Genomic DNA, 17,678 nt, shown 5'->3' with positions numbered 1-17,678 from the left:
GCCTAAGAAGGGGCGCGTTTCCGGGTTTTAGGACTGGTTCAGATCGCTTCTCGGCCTTTTGGCTAAGATCAAGTGTAGGACTGGTTCAGGATTGGCCGGAACAAGGTCGCACACTGGCCTCTTAACTTGCTGTCTGCTGGGCTGAGGTTTTTTCGAGTAGCTCGTGTGACATGTCACTTAGAATTCTTGCCCTACTCGCAGGCTCTGGGCGCAACACTGACAAATCGGGGAACCCTCTTGAGAGTGCAAAGAAAGGCTCTGTGACCCCGGCAAAGAAATTCTTCCCTGATGCCTTCTTGATCCTTTTCACGCCCTTCATCCCCTAACCCCTTGTGCAAACTCACACGCCCCTGTTCTGTCCATTAGCCTAAGCACTGACGCGCCCGGCCAACCTTCACCATATGCCTCCATCTGCCTTTCAATTTCTAGCTTGTTTAACCTCCTCCCGCGTATCTGCATTGACAAACATCTGGGAGTGGCGCCTGAAAATCTTATAGCAGAACGCTTGTGTCGCTCACCCAGGCAAGCCCGGTAGTGGGGACAGAATAGGGCATCTGGTAACAAGTTTTGCATTTAGATAAGGTGACCAACTTTTTTACAGTGAAAAGGACAAAATTAAATTGAAGAAAACAATATCGTAAGTAAAAGAAACATTTTATTCGTTGCAACAATAAGGCTAATATAAATGCATAATAAAAACATTTGTAATATTTTATATTGTAATTATGCTTACATGCCTATTAATTTTTAATAATAATTGTAAGAGAAAAGTACTCATTTAGATACAAATACGTCACATCACACGCAATAGATCGACTCTGCATCGATCGAATACGGACATTTACAGATTAGTCTTCCAATATCAAAAAGGAGGACATGTAGGAGGACACTTTTCGAGGGAGGACAGAACTTACAAAAGGACTGTCCTCCCTAAAGGAGGACGATTGGTCACCTTAATTTAGGTGACTTCTCTTTTTCTTTACCCCTTCCCCTTTCCAGAGTAAGAGACATGACACAAGAAGTCCCTAGGGAGCAAACCTGAAAGACAGCGCCTCCTGAACATATTGCCAGGGGGCAAAATGACGTTAGACACTGTCTTCAGATAAAGACACTTTACTTTTTCCTCAAGTAAAGGCCGTGAGACTGAAGTGATGAGACAGTTTCTTCTCCTACCCTCTCTGCTTTGGGCATCATCTCCAATAGCTAGAATTCTGCAGCCTGATTGTTGAATTTAGAGAATGTTGTCATTTCAAAGCTTCTGATATTGTAGTGAGCATAATAACTACAGTCTTTTGAATGTGAGTGGTAGGTGTCAGGCAATGTGCTTCTGTGTGCTTCACATCGTAATCTAAACTCCTCCAAACAAAACCCAAGCCTCTAAAATAGCTACTATTTTCTTCTTTTATATAGATGAGCAAATTTTAAAATGTAGATAAACTTTCCTAAGTTTATACATCTAATAAGGAGCAAAATTTCATTGGAAACTAGAGCTATTTAATCCAAGCCCTACACTTTATATATTCTCTTTGAGATAGAAATTTAATACCAGTTAAATTTTAAAAATCTAGGTGAAAAGTAAAAACATGAAATGGCAAAATCATAAGGCTTTATTTAAAGCATAGGGTGGAATTACAGGGATGCGTGAACATTTAAAAACTGATTGGAGCCTGGCCTGTGGTGGCGCAATGAATGGTTCAAGCATCGACCTGGAACACTGAGGTTGCTGGTTCAAAACCCTGGGTTTGCCTGGCCAAGGCACGTGTGGGAATTGATGCTTCCTGCTCCTCCCCTCTTCTCTCTCTCTCTCTCTCTCTCTCCTCTAAAATGAATAAATAAAATAAAATAATTTTCTTTATTTAAAAACTGATTGGAGTTGCCTGATCAGGTGGTGGCACAGTGGTTAGAGCGTTGGACTGGGATGATAAGGACCCGGGTTCAAGACCCCGAGGTCACCAGCTTGAGCGTGGGCTCATCTGGTTTGAGCAATAGCTCACCAGCTTGGACCCAAGGTCGCTAAATCAAACAAGGGGTTACTCGGTCTGCTGAAGGCCCATGGTCAAGGCACATATGAGAGGGCAATCAATGAACAGCTAAGGTGTCGCAATGTGCAACGGAAAACTAATAATTGATGCTTCTCATCTCTCTGTTCCTGTCTGACTGCCCCTGTCTATCCTTCACTCTGACTCTCTCTCTGTCTCTGTAAAATAAATAAATAAATAAATAAATAAAAACTGATTGGCGTCATTGACAAGAATCAGAATGGAAATTACTATAAGTGGTTCATGTTTTACATCCAGACCATTTTGTCTATATATGTGTCTACATTCCTAGTATAATATTTTTAAATACGATACTACTAGACTGATTACTTAGAGAGGAAAATAGAACTCTGAAAAAAATGGATGATTATGAGACCTGCACATATTTACAAAAAAACACAAGCCACTTAGCAATCATGGAAGATGCTCTCACCCAGATCCCTGGGAATATCGTCACTCTGAGTCATTGCTTGGGATGCTCATGGGAACATGCCTTGACAGAGCTAAAAGGTAGAGGTTACTGAAGGAAAGAACAGTATGTTTTGTGACCTGCTAGGATAATCATACCCACTGGTAAAGAAAATGAGCTGAGAAAGTCAAGATGGTAATGGATGATCATCATTCACTAAGTGAAACTGGGTCAATTAAGAACCTCACCTGCCTTGCTCTAAGGATCACGGTGACCAATCTACGCAGTCTGTCTGACATTTAAGGGGGTTTGTGGAACATAGGACTTTCAATGCTAAAACAGAAAAAGTCTCAGGCAGACCATGAGGAGTGGGTTACCCTACTAGGGACATCCTAAACAAGTTCTAGAATGAGGTGGGACTCCCAATATGGTTGCAGCTAATCTCAATTCATCCGCCTATTACTGGGATATGATTGCATAGGAAAGGCAATTGTTGGGTAAAGTAATCAAGTCTGCCCATAAGGGTATACATGTCCCCAAATAAATGCTGTTTCTTATTCCTTTTTCTAGTGGCTTGGCTATAAACCAAGGATCTATCTATACCTTTTGGACCTAATTTTCAGTTTGCAAATCTTTAGGAAGTCTCCTATTTCTGGGCCCTCAAACATCAAATTACTGTTTTTCCACATACCATACATGTTCATTTCCAGCAATCACTAAATCAAGTAGGTTCTTTTAGAACAGAGTACAGTGAACATATGCTTTTCATCCCAGGATAGCTTTATATAATCCCTGGCAGCACAAAACACCATATTTGGCCCACAGTAGGAGCTCAAAAATAATTCATTACGTGTAATACTAATCAGGAAATTATAACAACAGATTTTTTTGTAGCCTTCCCTCTGTGATTGTTAGAATCAAGATATTTAAAATTATTATATTTATTGTAGAAAGTTTTATTTAAGCAATGCCTCTTAAAAGAGTTTATGGAAGGTCCCCTGCCCCCATAGCACTAAATTCTCCTTGTTTTTGTTAGTTGTGTGAGGGTGTTGTTAGTTTGCTCTGCAGCCAAGGTTATTCAGTGCATAAGACCCTGAAAGGAAAAGGATTCCTGAGGTTTAGGGGGTTCTCAAATTTCACTGTGGATCTATACAGACTTGGATAACTGGGAAAATGCAGATTCCCAGTTCCCACTTTAGAGGTTCCCATTCAACTGCTGTAGGTTTTGGCCCAGAGATTTACATTTTGAATAAGCATATGAGGTGATTTGAATAACCATAGTTTTAAACTACACTGTGAAAGGTCCTACCTTAGTCAGTGATAATTTCAGAAGTATATCTACAAATATCTTTACTACCCGGGGCCCCAAAGCCTATCTGGTCAGCTGAACCATCAAGCCAGCTGGAATACATTATACATCTAGAAATCAAAGCAAAGAAGCCTTATGATGAGATTCAGAATAAAATCTCACCTGATTCGTGGTGGCACAGAAAATAAAGTGTTGACCTGGAATTCTGAGGTCACTAGTTCAAAACCCCAGGCTTCCCTGATCAAGGCACATATGGGAGTTGATGCTTCCTGCTCTTCCCCCACTTCTCTATCTCTCCTCTCTAAAAACGAATAAATACAATCTTTTTTAAAAAATGCCCTTTGTAAAACAAACAAAACAAAGAATAAAGTCTCTTTGGAAGAAAAACAAATTTGAAATTTTTGGACCCTATTCATTATTCATTAGAAATGATTCACTTCACAGTGATTTAGAAAGAGGAGAACTTCAACAAATAGGTAAAATTGCATAGCAGTAATTATGCCAGTATAATAGTCACTTGGTAACCTTGGTTCTTTTTAAAATATTGCATCAGAAAAGAATAATCATAATTAGTATTTTGACAAGTTAAATTAAATAGAATGGAAGGAAAAAGAACGTAAAAGCAAGAATATGAAGCTGTATTTGAAGCCATGAAAGCACTGGGAGAGACAAAAATTAAGTGCTTAAAGTTCCAATTGAAATAATAAGATGAAATCAAGGCAAAAATAATGGAAAATTAAAATTGCAATAGATTGCCTGACCTGTGGTGGCACAGTGGATAAAGCGTCAACCTGGAATGCTGAGGTGGCTGGCTCAAGACCCTGGGCTTGTCTGGTCAAGGCACAAATGGGGGTTGATGCTTCCTGCTCCCCCCTTCTCTCTCTCTCTCCTTCTCTTTCTCTTTCCCTCTCTAAAAGGAATAAAGTCTTTAAAAAATGTTTTCAACAGATTGAAAAGAGTGAAAAGATGAGTTTTAGCTCCATTCTATTTAAAAGCACAGAGAGCTAAAAAGATGCAACAGCGAAATTCAGAGAACATAATATTGTAAATCTTTTTATGCTTCTATATTTTAACACTGTACACATAATTTGAGTGTATGTAAAAATGAGCATATATGTAATTTTCTCATATTGTCAGGATAGCACTAATTCACAATCTTACATTGCTACATAATTCTTTTCTCAAGCATTATTGCTAATTGTATATTTTTCACAGTTTATGTTACCAATAAACATTTCCTAAAACTTAGATATTTCTTTTAAATCTTCAATATTTTGTTGTTTAGCTTTAATACAGTACTGAAAATATACTATTCAAATGGTAACATCTATAGAAAGTCAGGTTTGATCAAAACAGGGAATTACTTGGGAAGATGTCTAGCCTTACTGCAGTATATATAAATATAATCTTATTAGTAAAAGTTTTAAGGAGTAGATGAAAGAGTTATCTCCCTGGGATTTGTTTGGGACCTTCACAGTTTCACAGTCTTTTTTTTTTTTTTTTTATGAGAGAGGAGATGAGAGAGATTGGGTAAGAATAACAAAGACATAAATTCATCAGCAGAAATAGAAGAAACAGTACTGTAGTTGAAACATTAATTCTCAATTCCTGTAACAACAGATTGATAGATGAAGCATAAAGCAAGACCAGATGCTGTGGTTTCCAGGATACACTTGGCTTCCCATCCTTTATAACCTGGAGCATTTTTTGCTGTAAGTAGGTCACTTGTTCGCTCTCATTTACCTGATTCTAGAAAAATGCCCTTGAAAGTATTTGGAAAACAGTGTGTGCTGTGTTTAACATTTTAAAAATTAAGACTGCATTAACCGCCCCTCCCATGTCTCTATTAGTTAGAGTAACTTGTAATCTTGAAGCATAAGTAAAAGTACAATGGACAAGAACAATTTGAGACCTTTCATTTTCTAAACACATTGAAGTATAATAAAATCTGTGTCTATTCTGTTGGCTCCTGTAATTCACTATACTTAGCACTAACTAGTACTCATCTCACAGAATTGTAATTGGAGTCTAAGTTTTTCTATTCTTTTATCAAATGTGAACTTCTTGAAAAAAGAAGATGCCTAAGACATAGTAGGGGCTTAACAAATGTTTTAATTGACTGATTTCCCCCCCAAAATCTGACATATCTAATGGGGCCTTTCAGGACCCATTCGTATAGATTCAATGGGATGGGTGAATAAGGAGGGAAACACATGACTATCAGAGCACCAGAGCTGCAATTCCACATATAAAATTTAATTCATTTGAGCACAACACATTGTGTTAAATTTTTTTAACTCCTAAACTTGAGGGGGTTTTACTGAGCAAATAAATGATATATCCCATTTAAAGACTTGAGCACATGGCTTCCAAAGGCAAAGGCAAGAACAAAACTTGCTGTTTTTACGCCAAGGTTGCCTGCTTGAGCATGGGCTCATCTGGCTTGGGCGCGGGCTCACCAGCTTTAGCGAGGGGTCACTGGATTAAGCGTGGGATCATAGACATGACCCCATGGTTGCTGGCTTGAGGCCAGAGGTCACTGGCTTGAGCCCAAGGTTGCCTGCTTGAGCATGGGCTCATCTGGCTTGGGTGTGGGCTCACCAGCTTGAGCGAGGGGTCACTGGATTGAGTGTGGGATCATAGACATGACCCCATGGTTGCTGGCTTGAGGCCAGAGGTCACTGGCTTGAGCCCAAGGTTGCTGGCTTGAGCAAGGGGTCACTTGCTCTTCTGTAGCCCCCTGGTTAAGGCACATATGAGAAAGCAATCAATGAACAACTAAGGAGCTGCAATGAAGAATTGATACTTCTCTCTCCCTTCCTGTCTGTCTGTCCGTCCCTATCTGTTCCTCTCTTTGTCTCTGTCTCTCTCTGTCTCTGTCATAGAAAACAAACAAACAAACAAAAAAACTTGGCTCTTTTTAGATGTTGAAGCATAAAATTTCTACTGGACCTCTTCTCTCACCTTAAACAGAGGCCCAGCAGTAGTGCACTAGTCTGCTAACATTAAAATCACTCTCCCTACCTTTTTGTTGTTACTGTTTCTGGTACCAGAAAAAACAAAACAAAGGGGTAAAAGGAAAAAAAAAAGAGAGAGAAAATAAAGCAAAGTTTGTAACTTGAGTTACAGCAGTGCAGAAAACAAATCAAATATACTAAGTTGGCAGTGCTCAAAGTCCCATTCAACTTCACAATAATATGCGTTACTCAAACCTTTCCACTTTCTAGTCTCCTGCTTATTAACTATAAACCATTCTGAGAGCTTTCAATGCCAATTAAGGCCCAGTGCCAGAAGTATGCCCCAATCCACACCCATTTCTTTATGTCTTCTGAGTTCTCAGGGGAAGGAGGGATCAGAAAAAGGGATGGTAAAGGAAAGAAGATAAAGAGGTTGACTCCCCAACAGTTTTTTCTTTCCTGCAGTGTTTTGCAAAAAGCTGAAGAGATGCTAATGGTGCTTAAGCAGCTAAAAGCAGCGTTAGAATTCTGTCTAGGTACTATTGAACCTCTGCCTGAACAGTGTTCCACTTTCCATATGCCAATCTATCATTCAGTCCTACTTATGCTAGATGTACTGGCTTTCTATAGTTTTTTATCATGTCCTCACAAATTAGTATTCAAGGAGCCTTCACTTACCCTTTCCTTGGGAATTTTGAAAGCAAACGGGAAATAGTTTAAGCGAATGGTGATTAAAGTCATGAAATACAGTGATTGTTTTGGGGACTTTTTGAGGGGGATGGGAGGAGAGAATGAATAAACATATTTCTTCAGTTGAGTGAATCATAAGGATTTCCAGCATGTAAACTCACACTCATAGGCTAAGAACAGAAGACAACTAAACATCTTTGCAGAAGACATTTTCTCCTCATTCCATATAAAGGTAAGTCCTTGTCACTCCGTTTTGTTTTTTTGTTTGTTTTATTTTTATTTTTTGGCATTTTTCCAAAGCTGGAAATGGGGAGGCAGTCAGACAGACTCCCGCATGCGCCCGACCGGGATCCACCCAGCACACCCACCAGGGGGCGATGCTCTGCCCATCTGGGGCGTCGCTCTGTTGCATCCAGAGCCATCCTAGTGCCTGAGGCAGAGGCCACAGAGCCATCCTCAACGCCCAGGCCATCTTTGCTCCAATGGAGCCTGGCTGCGGGAGGGGAAGAGAGAGACAGAGAGGAAGGAGAGGGGGAGGGGTAGAGAAGCAGATGGGCGCTTCTCCTGTGTGCCCTGGCCGGGAATCAAACCTGGGACTCCTGCACGCCAGGCCGACGCTCTACCACTGAGCCAACCAGCCAGGACCCTTGTCACTCCGTTTTAAAGATCATCCCCACATTCTATTTCTGTACCCAACACAGGAAAGTGCTGCCAAGTAGAGAGTGTTAGGCAGCTGAAGAACCAACACAACCTCTGTCAAAATAGTTTAAAGCATGCAAGATTCAGATTATTGAGGACAGTATTTGAGAAGTTCTAAATTATGACAGTACTAAATGAGAGGGCCAGGTCTGTGACCTGTCACACATTAGGTAGCCTTTCTGAGTTTCCTCTTCTGAAACTGAGATAGTTCTATCACCTTCATAATTCATGATTCTGTCATTTGTTTCTTCTGGCCTGAGCATGAAAGAACTTTGGTTTGATTTTTTTTTCTCCTTTTGCAATCCAACAAATGAACACTAAATTTAAACTCTAGGTTTGGCAATATATTTTACAATACAGTACTAAAAAGTTGAAGATCAAGCCTAGAAAAACCAAGACCTTCTTTTCTGGATGGCTACTAAAAGTGTTGCCAAGGCTTGAAAAAGTGATACCAATGAGAAAGTAAATGCAATAAACTATTAAATATCAATACAGAAAAGGCTAATTCAAGAACTTTGTAAAAAGAAGTGTGGGTAGTATAAAATAAACCCCATCTTCCACAGCAGATCATGGCTTTCAGAACCTGAGTTTATGAACAACTGGGGGAAATGATTCTTTGCTGCTTAATTGGCAATTTTATTTACTTACCGTCTTATAAATTACCTATCTTCTGTGAAACCTTGAATTCACAGTGAAGGTTTTACCCAACATAGCACTTTTCAGTAATGTAACCACCACCACCACTCCCAGTTGGTGAGATTATTGTAACAAATTCTGAAAACAGTCACATAGATTCTCATGAATCATGTTTTAATTGTGAGTTAGCCAAAGAAGAATGAGTGGGGAGGAGAAGAACATAGATTTATCTGTACTATTTATGTGCTCATTTGCTACTTTTATTAAGAGAAAAAACATTTTACCTCTTTTTTTGAAAATCTCACTCTCTAGAAAGTAGATTCAGGAGTAAGAAACTCCATGACTGTTCTGCATAGTCCAATGTATTGTTAATTTCATTGTCTATTGACATCCTAGTTGGTGTGTTAGTTTGGAACTCATCTCTGTCACAGAAGTAACAAACCAACATTAAGGAAGGAAAGACACATGCATCTTTTCCTTGATAAAGATAACTGCTCCTGTGTTATAGAAATGATTAGGGAAGATCTAGATATGTCTAAGAAGATATAATTTCATGGAATCACACTCTCAGGATTGAAAGGAATATTAAATGTCATTGACTCTTCAACCAGAGGCAGTGTAGAATTGTCATATAAGTTAAATTGTACAGGATATAAACTGCTGAGATTGGCTCCTTTTACATAGCATGCCTTTGAGATTCTTCCAAGATGTTACATATGTCAATAGTTCATTCATTTTTGTTGCTGAGTAGCATTCTACTGTAGTGATGTACCATGTACGACAGTTTGTATATCCATAGCTATTTAGGTTATTTCCAATTTTTTATAATTATGAATAAAGCTGCTATAAGGATTTGTGTGTAAGTTTTTGAACAGAAGCTTTTATTTTCTTAGAATAAATATGCAGGGGAGGGATCACAAGGTCACAAGTTAAGAGTATTTCTAACTTTATGAGAAACTGTCTAACTGCTTTCCAAAATGGCTGTACCACTTTGCATTTCCAAAAGAATATATGGGCATTCTGTTCATTCTGTGTGCTCACCAGAACTTGATATTATCAGTATGTGTGTGTGTGTGTGTGTGTGTTTTGTATTTTTCTGAAGCTAGAAACGGGGAGAGACAGTCAGACAGACTCCCGCATGCGCCCGACTGGGATCCACCCAGCACGCCCACCAGGGGGCAATGCTCTGCCCACCAGGGGGTGATGCTCTGCCCACCAGGGGGCGATGCTCTGCCCCTCCGGGGCATCGCTCTGTTGCGACCAGAGCCACTCTAGCGCCTGGGGCAGAGGCCAAGGAGCCATCCCCAGCGCCCGGGCCATCTTTGCTCCAATGGAGCCTTGGCTGCTGGAGGGGGAGAGACAGAGAGGAAGGGAGGTTGGAGAAGCAAATGGGCACTTCTCCTATATGCCCCGGCTGGGAATCGAACCCGGGTCCCCCGCACGCCAGGCCGACGCTCTACTGCCGAGCCAATCGGCCAGGGCATTATCAGTATTTTTAATTTTAGGTATTCTAAAGGGAAATGGGTGTGAGTGGAGGTAGAAGAGGTTAAAGGAGAAATAAGTGGTGATGGAAGCAGACTTGACTTGGGGTGGTGAACACACAGTACAATATACAGATGATGTACTATAGAGTTGAACACCTGAAACATATAAATTTATTAGCCAATGTCACCCAATAAATTTAATACAAAGTAAAAAACAAAAACAAAACCCTAACCACTGAATTTCTAATTAGCTTTCCTGATAAGACAGCACTTCACATGTGATATTACAACTTGTTGCTGGAGGAATTAAGCCTGTCCTGTGTGACTTCACCAGGAGAGGACTCTTGAAAGCTTGCAATTCATTTCCTTTGGACTTTTCCCCATACACCTTTTCCTTTTGTTGATTTTGCTCTGTATCTTTGCTGTAATAAATCATAGCCATGAGTGCAATCATAAAAAACAAACAAAAAAACCCCAACTGGATTGTTTGTTTTTTTATTGTTGACTTTTGAGAATTCTTCACATATTTTAGAGATGAGGCATTTGTCATTATGTGATTTGTAAATATATGCTTATAGCCTATACCTTATCATTTTATTCTCTTGCTATTTTCTTTTGTATAGTTTTAAATGACGATTGAGTTAAAATTACCAATTTTTTTCTTTTATGGGTCATGTTTTTGGTGTCATGTGTAAGAACTCTTTGCCTAACCACGGGTCATGAAGATTTTCTCTAAAGTTATGTTCACAACTTATAAAAATCAATTGGCCATATTTGTATGAATCTTTCTGGGCTATCTGTTGTGTTTCACTGATCAAAGTGACTATGCCTTTACCAATACTACATGGTTTGGTTAATCTAGCTTTTATAGTACGATTTAAAAATCTGGTAGTATGATTCTTCCAATTTTATTCTTCTTTTTAAAACACGTTGGCTTTCCTAGTTCCTTTGAATTTCTATATTAATTTTAGAATCAGCTTGCCTATATCCACAACTTATAGTTTTATATTTTAGATTTAGACCTATGATATATTTTGAACTAATTTTAGAAGGTGAGAGATTTAGGTTGAGGTTAATTTATAAGAATACAAATGCCTGGCCTGACCTGTGGTGGCGCAGTGGATAAAGCGTCGACCTGGAAATGCTGAGGTCGCCAGTTCAAAACCCTGGGCTTGCCTGGTCAAGGCACATATGGGAGTTGATGCTTCTAGCTCCTCCCCCTTTCTCTCTCTCTTTCTCCTCTCTGTCTCTCTCTCTCCCTCTCTCTCTCCTCTCTAAAAAAATAAATAAATAAAATAATTTTAAAAAAAAAGAAAAAAAAGAATACAAATGCCTAACGGATCCAACATCATTTGTCAAAAGGACTCTTCTTTGGGCCTTATTTTTTAAAAAGAAAAATTTTCATAAAATTTATTAGGATGACCTTAGTTAATAAAGCTATGTAGACTTCAAGTGTACAATTCTATAATACATCATCTGAATATTGACTGCAGTGTGTGTTCAACACCCAAAGTTAAATCTTCTTCCATTACTTCATATGTGTGATCCCCTTTACACAATGCTACCTCCCCCCAACCCACCGTGCCCTCGGATAACCATCATACTGTTGTCTGTACCTATCAGTTATTGTTTGTTTGTTTATTTGTTGATTTCAGTTTTATATTCCATATATGAGTGAAATCATGTGGTTCTTAATATTTCCATCTGACTTATTTCGCTTAGCATGATATTTTCAAGACCCATCCATATTGTCACAAAATGGCAGTATTTCATCTTTTCTTATGGCTGAATAGTATTCCATTGTATATATGTACCACCTCTTTTTATCCAATCATCTAGCAAAGGACACTTTGGATTTTTCCATATCTTGGCCACAATGAATAATACTGCAATGAACATATGATACATATATATTTACAAATAACTATTTTCAAAAATTTCAGGTAGATACCCAGAAGAGCGGTTACTGGATTATATAATAATTCTATTCTTAATTATTTGAGGAAACTTCATACTGTTTTCCACAGGGGCTGTACCAGTTTGTATTCCCATCAGCAGTAAATGAAGATTCCTTTTTCTGCCCAACCTTTCCTATAGTCGTTATTGCTTGTTTTGTTGATAATAGCCATTTTAACAGGTGTGAGGTGGCATCCCATTGTAGTTTTGGTTTACATTTCCCTAATAGCTAGTAAAGTTGACCATTTTTTATATATCTGTTGGCCACTTGTAAATGTTCTTGGGAGAAGTGTCGTTAAATCTTTGGGCCTTTCTAGCCCTGGCCGGTTGGCTCAGTGGTAGAGCGTCGGCCTGGCGTCCAGAAGTCCCGGGTTTGATTCCCGGCCAGGGCACACAGGAGAAGCGCCCATCTGCTTCTCCACCCCTCCCCCTCTCCTTCCTCTCTGTCTCTCTCTTCCCCTCCCACAGCCGAGGCTCCATTGGAGCAAAGATGGCCCTGGCGCTGGGGATGGCTCCTTGGCCTCTGCCCCAGGCGCTAGAGTGGCTCTGGTCGGGGCAGAGCATAGCCCCCTGGTAGGCCGAGCATCGCCCCCTGGTGGGTGTGCTGGGTGGATCCCGGTTGGGCGCATGCGGGAGTCTGTCTGACTGTCTCTCCCCTTTTCTAGCTTCAGGAAAAAAAAAAAAAAATCTTTGGGCCTTTCTTGAAAATCAATTAGCCAGGCCATGGCCAGCTAGCTCTGTTGGTTAGACCATTGTCCTGATATGCGAAGATTGTGGGTTCAATCACTGGTCAGGGCACATACAGGAGCAGATCAATCTTTCTGTCTCTCTCTCACACCTTTCCTTTCTCTCTAAAAATCAATAATAAAATTTTTTTTAAGTTTTAAAAAAATCAATTGGCTATATTTGTATGAATCTTTCTGGGCTATCTGTTGTGTTCCACTGACCAAAGTGACTATGCCTTTACCAATACTACATGGTTTGGTTAATCTAGCTTTTATAGTACAACTTAAAAATCTGGTAGTATGATTCTTCCAATTTTATTCTTCTTTTTAAAACATTTTGGCTTTCCTAGTTCCTTTGAATTTCTATATTAATTTTAGAATCAGCTTGCCTATATCCACAAAAATTCTGCTGAAATAGTCAATGGATTGAGTTAAATCTATGTATCAGCTTAGCGAGTTGAGACTTTCCATTCCTAAACACAATATGTCTTTTCATTTATTTAGTTCTTCTTTGATTTCTTTCATTAGTATTTTGTGGTTTGCTGCATATATATATCTTATGCTTTGTTAAATTCATTCTTAAGTATTTTAATATTTTAGAGCTATTATAAATGATGTGTTTTTTATCAGTTTCTGTTGTTCATTGCTGGTGTACAGATATAAGATTATTTTTGTGTTTTTACCTTATGTCCTGTGACTTTACTTAATTCAGTTCTATGAGGAGTTTTTATTTTTCTCTCATTTCTTTTGGTTTCAATTAGGTCATCTGCAAATACAGACTGTTTTTCCTCCAAAATAATCTTTTTGCCCTGGCTGGTTGGCCCAGTGAACATAGTTTCAGCCAGCATATGGATGTCCCAAGTTCAATTCCCTATCAGGACACACAAGAGAAGTGACCATCTGCTTCTCTCCTCCTTCTCCCCCTTCTCTACCTCTTCCCTTCTTGCAATCAGAGACTTGATTGGTCAAAGCATTGGCCCTGGGCACTGAGGATATAGCTCAGTTGATTTAAGCATTGGCCCCAAATGGGGGTTACTGGGTGGATTCTGGTTTGGGCACATACAAGAGTCTGTCTCTGTATCTCCACTCTTCTCACTTAAAAAAAGAAGAAGAAAAGAAATAATCATTTTTTAAAATGTCTATTGTATTAATTTTAGAGATAGAGGAAGGGAAAGAAGGAAAGAGAGAGGGGAAACATCAACCTGCTCCTGAATGTGCCCTGACCGAAGATCTAACAGGCAACCTCTGTGCTTCAGGATGACGTTCTAACCAACTGAGCTATCCAGCTATGGCTGCTTTCTATTTCTTATTCTTGCTTTATTATACTGGCTAGGAATTCTAGTATAATGTCAAATAAGATTTAAAGAGGATACCCTTGCCTGTTCCTGATCTTAGGGGGAAAGCATTAAGTCATTCACTACTAAGTATGAATCTAGATGCTGGCATCTATGACCTTTATGAGATCTAGTTTCCTTCTATCTTAATTATCTGATAATTTTTTATTTTGAATAGGTGTTGAATTTTTTCAAATGCTGTTTCTCCATCAATTCATATAATTATGTAGTTTTTCTTCTTTTGTCTATCAATAGAGTAGATTACATTGATTGATTTTTCAAACACTGAAACAGTCTTGCTTTTTCAAGACAAGCGCCCCATTTGGTTATACTGTATAATGTTTTAAAAATATTTCCAGGTTTCCCTGGCCGGATAGCTCAGTTGGTTAGCGCATTGTCCCAATAAGCCAAGGTTATGGGTTCAGTCTCCGGTCAGGGCACATACAATAATCAACCAATGAATGCATAAATAAGTGAAACAACATATCAGTTTTTCTCTATCTCTCTCCCTTCCTCGCTCTCTCTGAAATCAATAAATAGCTCTGGCCAGGTAGCTCAGTTGGTTAGAGCATTGTTCCTAAGCACAGAAGTTGCTGGTTTGATTCCCAGTCAGGGAACATACAGGAACAGATCAATGTTCTCTTCTCTCTCTCTCTCTCTCTCTCTCTCTCTCTCTCCCCCCTCCCCTCCTCTCACTGAAATCAATAAATTTAAAACAATGTTTTAATTAAAAAATAATAAAATAAAATCAATAAATAAAAATATTGTAAACAGAAAGTAAAAGCAAAAAATATACAATATAAAAATAAAATAAAATACTTCTGGGTTCAATTTGTTAAGATTTTGTTTGATTTTTTACACCAATGTTTATGAGAGATATTAACCTATAGTTTTCTTATTCTGTCTTTTAATGACTTTGGTATCAGGGTTTTATAAAAATGAGTTGGTAAGCCTGACCTGTGGGGACACAGTGGATAAAGCATTAACCTGGAGTTCTGTGGTTGCCGGTTTGAGGCCTCAGGTTTGCCCGGTCAAAGCACATGGGAGAAGTAACTAAGAGTTGCTTCCCGTTCCATTCTCCTGATTTTCTCTCTCTCTCTCTCCTTTCTCAAAAAATCATTAAATAAAATCTCAAAAAAAAATTTTTGGTAAATGTTCCCTATTTTCTGGAAAAGTTTGTGTAGAATATTTAATTTCATCTTTAAGTTTTAATAGAATCATACAGTGTAACCATCTATGCCTGGGAAAAAATTTTTAAGTTTTTAACTATGAATTCAATTTTTTTTTACTGTTACAGGATTCTTCAGGTCATCTACTTTCTCCTTGATGAGTTCTGGTATTTTGTTCTCAAGGAATTAGTTGATTTCACCTAGGTTGTCATAGTTAAGCATATAGAGTTGTTTATAGTGTTCCCTTATTATCTTTATAATATCTAAGGAGTCTGTAGTGATATCCTCTCTTTCATTACTGATATTAACAATTTGCATCTTTTGTTAAGGTATGTGAAGTTCATTGAGGTTGAAGATTTTTTTTCAGGCATGATTAGACTTTACTGGGGATCAGGCAGGACTTGGCAAGGACCATGCTGGAGGAGCAGGGCTGAGCTCTCCAGGCCAGGGGTCCCGTCAGCACCTCGAGCAATCCCTGAAAGAAAGGTCTGTCTGGCTTTAGTTCAGTTCAGTAAGGACAATGTCAGGGGGAGACTTCACTGAGCAAGGGGGTGCTGGAGAGCTTTATATTCCAATCCACAACGAACTGGGACTGGGGAAGAGAAAGGCACCAAATATAACCTGAGTAGAGGAGAAGGAAAGAAAAGGAGAAAAGAACAAGACAGGCTTGACCTGTGGTGGCGCAGTGGATAAAGTGTCGACCTGGAAATGCTGAGGTCACCAGTTCGAAACCCTGGGCTTGCCTGGTCAAGGCACATATGGGAGTTGATGCTTCCTGCTCCTCCCCCCCCTCTCCTCTCTCTCTCTCTCTCTCTCTCTCTCTCTCTCTCTCTCTCTCCCTCTCCCTCTCTCTCTCCTCTCTAAAATGAATAAATAAAATTTTAAAAGATTTTAAAAAAAAGAAAAAAGAAAAGAACAAGACAGTTCTGTAGGCTCATTCAGGACCAGCTGATCTCCAGGCCCCTATGTGCTCCTTGCTTCCATCTCCGGACTTTACAAGTCCTGCTTGTTGCCCCACACAGCGATCTTCAAGTACACAGAAGTTTGGAGGAAGCGGCTAGACTTCATACAGGCGGAGATCTTGTTCAGGCCCTCAAAGCAGACCGAGAAATCTTTCAGGTTGGAGACGCATCCAGCCCTTGTGCTCGAACATACGCGGCACATCCAGGATGTCACAAAGCCAGGAAAGCCACACAGGTGAGCTTGTCCCCTGCAAACCGAGACCTCTTCCCCGGAAATGGTGAAAACAACTTCATCTTTTTAGGGAGCACCTTCAAAAACTCAGGCTTCAGTTTCCCAAAGTCAGGGCTGTAGCAAGTCTTGGTATTATGCATTCAGATGTCCATAACCTTGTTCTCCAAAATGTTCATGCACATCTTCTCTTCTCCTGTCTCCCAACAGAGGTTGTGCTTGTGAGCAATGTAGCGAAGGATGCTGTTGCTCTGGGTCCGCCTGTGAGCCTCATCAATTAAGGAGGGCAGATTGGGGAAGTCCAGGCCCAGCTTGAATTGTTCACTTAGCCACTGGCTTCTGTCATAGTCAGGAGCGTCCCCCATTGTGTACCTCTTCTCATAGTTTGAGTCTGTGTGCTGCAAGAGCAGGCAGATGGCGTGAGCCAGCCCACAGATGTCCCGGTAACATAAAGTCATGGTCATGGGGCTGGTTTTCCTGCTCTCAGTGATGTCTAGGTTTATGAATTTAACTGATCTCAAAGACCTAATATTTTATTTCATTGGTTTTTCTTTATTAATCTTATGTTTTCATTCATTTCTGCTCTTAACTTTTTAAAATTTATTCCTTCTGCTTGATTTGGGTTTATTTTGCTCTTTTTAAAAAGTTGTTTTAAAGATCAGTGATTTGAGACTTTTTCTTTTTTGATATAAACTTTTAATACTATGAATTTCCCTATAAGCACTACTTAAGCTGAATCTCACAAATTTTGATATGTTGTGTTTTCATTTTCATTCAGTTTAGAATATTTTTACATGTCCTTTTCAATGTATGTAATGTTGAACATGTCTCTTTCAATGTATGTAATATTGACTTCTTTTCTGACTCATGGTTATTTAGAAGTGTGTTGGTTACAAATCTTTGGAGATTTTATTTATTTTGTTATTTAATTTCATTATTTGATAATATACTTTGTATGGTTTTAATTCTTTCACACTTCTAAGATTGGTTTTATAATCCAGGATATTATCTATATTTGTGAATGTCCCATACATATTTTTTTTTAATAAATTTTTATTAATGGTAATGGGATGACATTAA

The 17,678-nt window shown here is 39.1% G+C and overlaps 1 pseudogene; it reads right to left on the bottom strand.

Moving 5' to 3' along the window:
- Positions 1-16,400: 16,400 nt before the first annotated feature.
- Positions 16,401-17,062, bottom strand: LOC136313632 (glutathione S-transferase Mu 1 pseudogene; annotated as a pseudogene).
- Positions 17,063-17,678: the final 616 nt, after the last annotated feature.

This window comes from Saccopteryx bilineata, chromosome 9 (assembly GCF_036850765.1).
Source record: "Saccopteryx bilineata isolate mSacBil1 chromosome 9, mSacBil1_pri_phased_curated, whole genome shotgun sequence".
In the NCBI taxonomy this organism is placed as follows: Eukaryota; Metazoa; Chordata; class Mammalia; order Chiroptera; family Emballonuridae; genus Saccopteryx; species Saccopteryx bilineata.
The sequence above is the reverse complement of the archived record's forward strand: the minus strand, read 5'-3'. Positions and strand labels throughout refer to the sequence as shown.